The sequence below is a fragment of the Psittacula echo genome (assembly GCF_963264785.1).
Source record: "Psittacula echo genome assembly, chromosome: 11".
Taxonomy (NCBI): Eukaryota; Metazoa; Chordata; class Aves; order Psittaciformes; family Psittacidae; genus Psittacula; species Psittacula echo.
This window is the reverse complement of record NC_137746.1, coordinates 14,212,558-14,219,471: the sequence shown is the minus strand read 5'-3', so window position 1 is coordinate 14,219,471 and position 6,914 is coordinate 14,212,558. Positions and strand designations below refer to the sequence as shown.

At 54.2% G+C, this 6,914-nt stretch overlaps 1 pseudogene across 1 annotated transcript; it reads right to left on the bottom strand.

Annotated features, from left to right (window-relative positions):
- Positions 1-1,476: 1,476 nt before the first annotated feature.
- LOC308225782 (protocadherin alpha-8 pseudogene) lies at positions 1,477-6,276 on the bottom strand (annotated as a pseudogene). Its single transcript has 3 exons — positions 6,121-6,276; positions 3,540-6,065; positions 1,477-1,524 (listed from the first exon to the last, which is right to left on the bottom strand). The product of its transcript is annotated as a protocadherin alpha-8 pseudogene (transcript).
- Positions 6,277-6,914: the final 638 nt, after the last annotated feature.

Here is a 6,914-nt window from a genome sequence, read left to right as displayed (position 1 = left end):
AATATTTAGTCCCCTTACTCTCACTCCTTAGCATGATCTACTCATCACACAGCCAAACAAAAGCCACCAAGGTAACACCACGGCATTTTCACTGAGAACATGCCCAATGCCTCAATGCCCAATGCCTCCACTACAAGGAACGGATCAAGGTCCCTCTATCTGTCCCTGATTCCAAGTGCTCAAATTCTGCCAGGCAGCAGAAGGAAAGGAATGAGCCCAGGTATTGGTGCTTGTTGGTCTAAATCTACAGGCATTTTCATCCAGGCAAGATTCTGTTAATCCAACATAAAGAAACCCCAACTGAAGAACAACATAAGTACATCAGCCTCTCAAACACATTCTCGGTAATAAGTGACTTACCTGTAGCATCAATAGTGTCATCTTCAGAATAAAAATCAAAAAACCCCAAAACAAAAAACAAACAAACAAAAAAACCCCAACAACACTTTCAGGACAGCAGAATTGCTTTTGAGGGATATTATGCCTTAATAATATCTGCAATTTAGGGAGATACTGGACAGAGAAAATTACTCATGTTCTCCAAAAGCTTTGGAAACGCTGGACATGGTATGGTGCTCCCTCATGCACCTCTATCAAAGGTGAAGCAGAAGGAAACCTGAAAGCTGGTGACATTCTCTTAAGAACATGATCATCTCAGGAGGATGGAAAAGCCTTCCCACACACTCATGAATCCTGCTACCTGACAGCTGCCAAAATTCATCTCCATCTCATCCCCTGTTTACAACACACTGACAGCATAAGAGAAGAAATAAACAAAGGGTGGGCATTTTTGCTATAGAAAAGAGTAGAAGGCAGGAGACACCCATGCCACTCTACTGCACCAGTAGGTTTGCTGACATTTTGATTACAAAAAGCACTTTTTCCCCTCCCTTGCAAGACTAACACCAGAAAGATGACACAAATGTTCAAAATATTCTGTTAACCAACAACATTCCACATCAAGAACAGATGATTAAAGGAACGTACAGCAGTTACCTTCAAAAGCAGTGATACCACAGAGAACACCAGGCCCTGACAACATACAGAATTCTGGAACCTCTGAGAGGATCCCAGGAGAGCAGTCCTGTGCACCAGGCCTCTTCTCAAGCTTATCTATTGGCACACTCAAACCCGTGCCATGGGAAATGTGATCTCCACAGCTAAGCAGACATTCTCCAGTTATCCCCAGTGACACAGATTGCATTCTCCAGAGCATCATCTTTTCCCTCAGGGTATGCTCTTCCCTGCCCAAGGTCATGCTCCCACTGACAAAGTCACAGGCCCTACTCAGTACCATCACTGCCACACCTTGATATTGCTTCATCACATGGAGATGCTCCTGCTCAAACCCCTCTCAGACCATGACCCAGGTCTTTGCACATACTCACCTTCCCTCATGATTGCCACCAGAACATATGGAGTGATACCCTTTCTGCACACTAAGTTTCAAATTGAAATTGAGCTCTTAAAAATGCTTCAATTAGGGCTCTGACACCTCTGATCCAAGGCCACACGGATCTTATTCTTCAAGAGAACCACACCGAATGCCAGAAAAGCAGAGCTGGATGTGTATGACCAGACATCAGAATGAACCATGTGTGACAGCAGGACACACCATCCCTACAAAGGCTAGCAGTGCAGATACACAAGTAGGGGAAATTGAGTGCATGGAGGTTACACCCACCTCTTCATGTATCCTGAGAAATCCTGCCTGAACAGAACCAATGAACCATCACGGCAACATCAGTGCCTGTGGAAACACTGTAGATACCTGCCACTACACAAGGATAGCAGGTTGAAATACTACCTACCCAAAACTTTTCCAAAACAGGAGTGAAAAGGTTCAGCAGACGGTATTCAGCAGGCAGCATCCCACCAACTCTTACCCAGCACATTCCCTACATCAGGCAGCAGCAGCACAAGGCACTGTGTCTGCTGGGAGATATTCTCAAGCTCAGAAGACATTGTTGGCATTTCAGTACCACACACTATCTCAAGATCCAGAAGGCCCCGAATTCCAAACAGCCTGGATCCTGGGAAAGGATCCTGGGCAGGAACAGTCTGTGCCCTTCCTGCTTCATGCTATACTCTGGTCATTCCCCACTCCCCAGTCTGGGAGATGTGTTCTCAGGAAAAGTATGTAATCTCCCACTACTGCCTTACTACACAGCCCATGATCCTCCCAAAGATTTCCAATTCAGGCAAGTCTTCCCATAGCTCAAGATCAACCTTCATATCATGAGGTGCTAACATCCTACTCAGGGACACTGCAACATTCACCTGCTTGACATCCCTCTGTTCTTTTCCCCAACTCAGGCCTCACTCGAGCATTTGTGGACCCTTCCAAACAATGAGAGCACATGAAGAAATTCCAAATGATTCTTATTGTACAGACTGTGTGCAGCACACTTTAAACATTCAAAAGGTGATGTTAGATCAGCTCTACATTGCAATGGCATTGATTTAATGCTGTGACAGAACAACCCAAATGTGGACAAGCACCTAGTGTAACATATTATATTGGTTCTGTAGGACAATCTGGATTTACGGGGGTGTTATTGGGAGGGTTCTGTTTGTTTTTTTCCTTTGCAAGAAGGTGCAAATACTGAAAGACCATTAAAGCGGTCCAGTGCATGTAACACCACTTCACTGGTCAGGAGCACAAATTCACAACTGTTGACATCACATTTGTTTTATCATACACACTGGGTTGAGCAGACACTCTATAACTGACCCTTCAAATTTTGTTATCTCAGATGGAACTCATCCACACCTGTGAGCTCTGTTACACCTCTGAAATGTTACACATGTATTTGTTAAGATGGAGGCAGGATAGCACTGATGGCAATGGGCATTAAGTTCCCTCCGTGATAGAACAACCCGAATTATCATGAGTACACAACATTATGATGCTACCTAATGTAGAAGAGAATTTGTCGTCATTATAAGAGAAAGCTTTCAGCTTTTCCCTGAGGCTGACAATGCTGATGACACAAATATTTAACGGCCATCCAAACAGGCCAGGAATGGAAATCTACAGCATGATTGGATTTACAACAGAAATACAATAGGAAGCTTGCAGTTTCTGACACCTACAGTGGTTGATGGTCTTCTGCCTGAACACTTTATGCTACTGAGAGGAGTTACAACAGCCTTGCAAAAGAAAATGGAAAAATATACAACTCCTACCCTAATTTTATTATAATTCTGGTGACGGAATTTAATTGGAGAAAATTCACCACAGATACAGAAACTCCTGAAGTCCTAAATGTTACCTGACATCACCTCTCCTGCAGAGGACAACCAAAGAAGATGATGAAATACCACAAATAACACCAACAAGAGCCGCAGTACTTCGGCCAGCACACGGAGGCAGATCCCAAGGCGGCCGCCCAGCACCCATTACCATGAGGACCAGGGGGCTGAGATCGGCTCACACCAGCAACTACCCAGGGGGCGGGCGAGAAGGGCAACAGGAGGCAAAGGGCGACGGGGGAAAGGGCAAAAGGCGAAAAAGGAAAGGAGGGAGCGCCACTGACCGTCTCCAGCAGAGAGGGCCCATCCGAATGCATCTCCTTCGCCGCAGCTCCGGCCGGCGGAGGGAAGTTGGGGCTGAAAACCATCAGGTCGCTCTTGCCCGCACCGTCCCCCACACACAGGCTCCGACTCTGGCGCTGCGAGTACGACCAGCTCCCTACTTCGCTGGCGCACACGAGCGTGGCCGGACCGGGACCCGACAGCACGGCCGCCCGCGGCACCCACCGCGCCGCCCCATACAGCACCACCGCCAGCAGAAACAGGCTCGACACCGCGCAGATGGCCACCACCAGCCACACGTTCGTCGTCGTCGCTGATGCTGCCGATGCACCGCCTTCCGCCGGCCGCAGCCCCGCCCCCAAAGAGCCCGAGCTCGCGGCAGCCAGCGCCGCCTCAGGGCCCTCCACCAGCGACACGCTGAGCGTGGCCGTGGCCGAGCGGGCCGGCTCGCCGTGGTCCCGCACCACGATGACCAAGCGCTGCCGCGGGCCGTCCGCCTCCTCCAGCGCCCGCGCCGTGCTCACCTCGCCGCTGTAAAGCCCCACGCGGAACGGGCCCTTGCCTCGCGGCTCCCACAGCTCGTAGCGCAGCCACGCGTTGTAGCCCGAGTCCGCGTCCACCGCGCGGATCTTTGCCACCACCTGCCCCGCCGGCGCACCCCACGACGCCCACGCCCACAGGTCTGCCGAGCCCGCACCCGACGCCGCCGAGCCCGCGGCCCCGGCGCCCGGACCGCCCCCGGCAGGCGGCAGCAGCACCGGCGCGTTGTCGTTCTCGTCCAGCACGAAGAGCTGCACCGTGGCGTTGCCGCACAGCGCCGGCTCCCCCGCGTCCACCGCCCGCACCTCGAACTGCAGCACCTGCAGCTCCTCGTAGTCCAGCGGCTGCAGCGCCCGCAGCCGCCCGCTCTCCGCGTCCACCGACACGTAGCTCGACGCCGGACGCCACCCGCCGCCTGACACCGCCGCCCCGACACCGCTCTCCGACACCGAGTAGCTCACGCGCCCGTTGTCCGCCTCGTCCGGGTCCCTCGCCCACAGCCGCGCCAGCTCCGCGCCCGCCGCGTTGTTCTCCCGCGCCAGCACCGTGTACACGGCCTGCGCGAACGCCGGCGCGTTGTCGTTCACGTCCGACACCGGCACACGCAGACCCCGGCTGGCGTGCTGAGGCGGCGTCCCGCCGTCCTCCGCCCGCACCTCCACCTCGTACTCAGACACCCGCTCCCGGTCCAGCGCCTCCCGCAGCACCAGCGAGTACGAGCCCGCGAACGCCGACACCAGACCGAACGGCGCCGATGGCCACACCGTGCAGCGCACCCGACCGTTCGCCCCCGAGTCCCGGTCCGACACGCTCAGCAGTGCCACCACCGTCCCCACCGCCGCGTCCTCCGGCACCGGCACCGACAGCGACGTCACCCACACCTCCGGTGCGTTGTCGTTCACGTCCAGCACCTCCAGCTCCACGCCGCAGTGTCCGGACAGCGGCGGGAAGCCTTTGTCTCGTGCTTCGATTTGCAACTCGTGTAAGCGGACGTCTTCAAAGTCCAGGGCGCCCGTCAGTCTGATCTCGCCGGTCTTTGGATCAATGGAGAACAGATCTTTCTTAGCAACAGGAACAGAACTGACTAGACTGTAAGTAAACTCCTTATTCAGACCTTCGTCCGGATCCGTGGCGTTTACCCGAGCCACCAGCGTTCCCTCTGCAGCGCTTTCCAGGAGCTGCACTTTATACACAGACTGGTTGAACTGGGGAGCGTTGTCGTTCGCGTCCAGCACCGAGATCACCAGCTCCACTGTGCCCGTCCGCGGAGGTCGGCCCCCGTCAGTCGCCGTCAGCACTAGATGGTGAATCGGCATCGTCTCGCGGTCCAGAGCTTTCGTGAGTACCAGGAAGAGAGATTTTCTGTGTTCATCAGAGGATTTAATATCGACCATAAAGTACTCGCTGGGGCTGAGGCTATACGAGAGCTGCGCGTTGGCTCCGACGTCTGCATCCGACGCGCCCTCCAGCGGGAACCGAGACCCCGGCAGAGACAATTCCGCGATGCTGAGGTTTTTCCTTGCAGCGGGGAAGACTGGGGCGTTGTCGTTGATGTCCGTGATCTCCAGCTCTACATGGAAGACGCGCAGCGGCCGCTCCACCAGCACCTCCAGCCGCAGGGAGCACGGCGCGCTCTTCCCGCACAGCTCCTCCCGGTCCAGCCGCGAGCTCACCACCAGCGCCCCGCTCGCCCCGCTCACCTCCACGCTCGCCCGCCGGCCCTGCGACACCAGCCGCAGCTGCCGCGCCTCCGGCTCGCCCGCCTCCAGGCCCAGGTCCTGCGCCAGCCGGCCCACCACCGTGCCGGCCTTGGCTTCCTCCGGCACCGAGTACCGCACCTGCCCGCCGACCAGCGCCCAGACCAACTGCAGCACCAGCACCCGCAACAAGGCACCACGACACACGCCCATCTCCACTGCAATCACTGCCTCTGGCACCGGCCCGGGTCCCGCACGGCTCCCCGCCGCCACCCGGATGCACCAGCTCCCCTGCCGGCCGAGGCCGCCCCCCCGCGCTCACAGCCGGGCTCTCCGCCGCTCGTACCGGGGCGGAGCCGCCGCCATGCCGTTTCTGACCCTGCAGCGACACCGTGTGCTGCTCCAACGCCTCACATGCTTCCCGACACTGCCCAAGCCTCCGAACCCGGGCTGCTCCGCTCTCGCTTACCTTTTTCTCCCCATTCTCTTTCATTATCTTCATTCCCTTTTTTTTTGCATTCATTTTATGTCCTTGCTTGCTCTGTGTTTGTATGCATAGACGCTTTTCTCTCCTCACTCCTTTTCTGTTCTTTCCTTTCGTCCTCTACCGTTCATCTTCCTTTCTACCTCTCTCACCCAGTCTTTCTTTGTGATTCCTACTTTCTTCTCTCTCATCTCTTCCATCTTTGCTTCCTCTTCTTGCTTCATATTTCCTTTTTCTTCTTCCTTCTATTCCTTCTTTTCCTCCCTTTCCTCCTCCCTCTCTTTCTTTGCTTTCTCTATTTCTTTCTTATTTTCATTCTGTTCGACTTTTTGTACTCTATTTTTCTTAATTGTATTTCACTCTTCACTGGCCTTATTTCCTCCCCTCCTCTTCTCTTTCCATCCTTGTCTCTTCTATTCCTTTTTTTCCTTTACAAAAATATTTTCCCAATGTCTCCACCATGCTCGCAAGGATGGACAGACATGGCCTCTGGCAAGAGCTCTCATTCCTCTTCCTCCCCGCGCCTTGCAGGGCGTCCCTGAGTACTGAATATACCGAGTTCCTCATTTCCATTGAGAGTCTTGAGGTAGTATCAGAGCCTGCTGGTGGTCTCAATCATCTCCTCCATCATTCTTTCTACATTTTTTCTTTCTTCC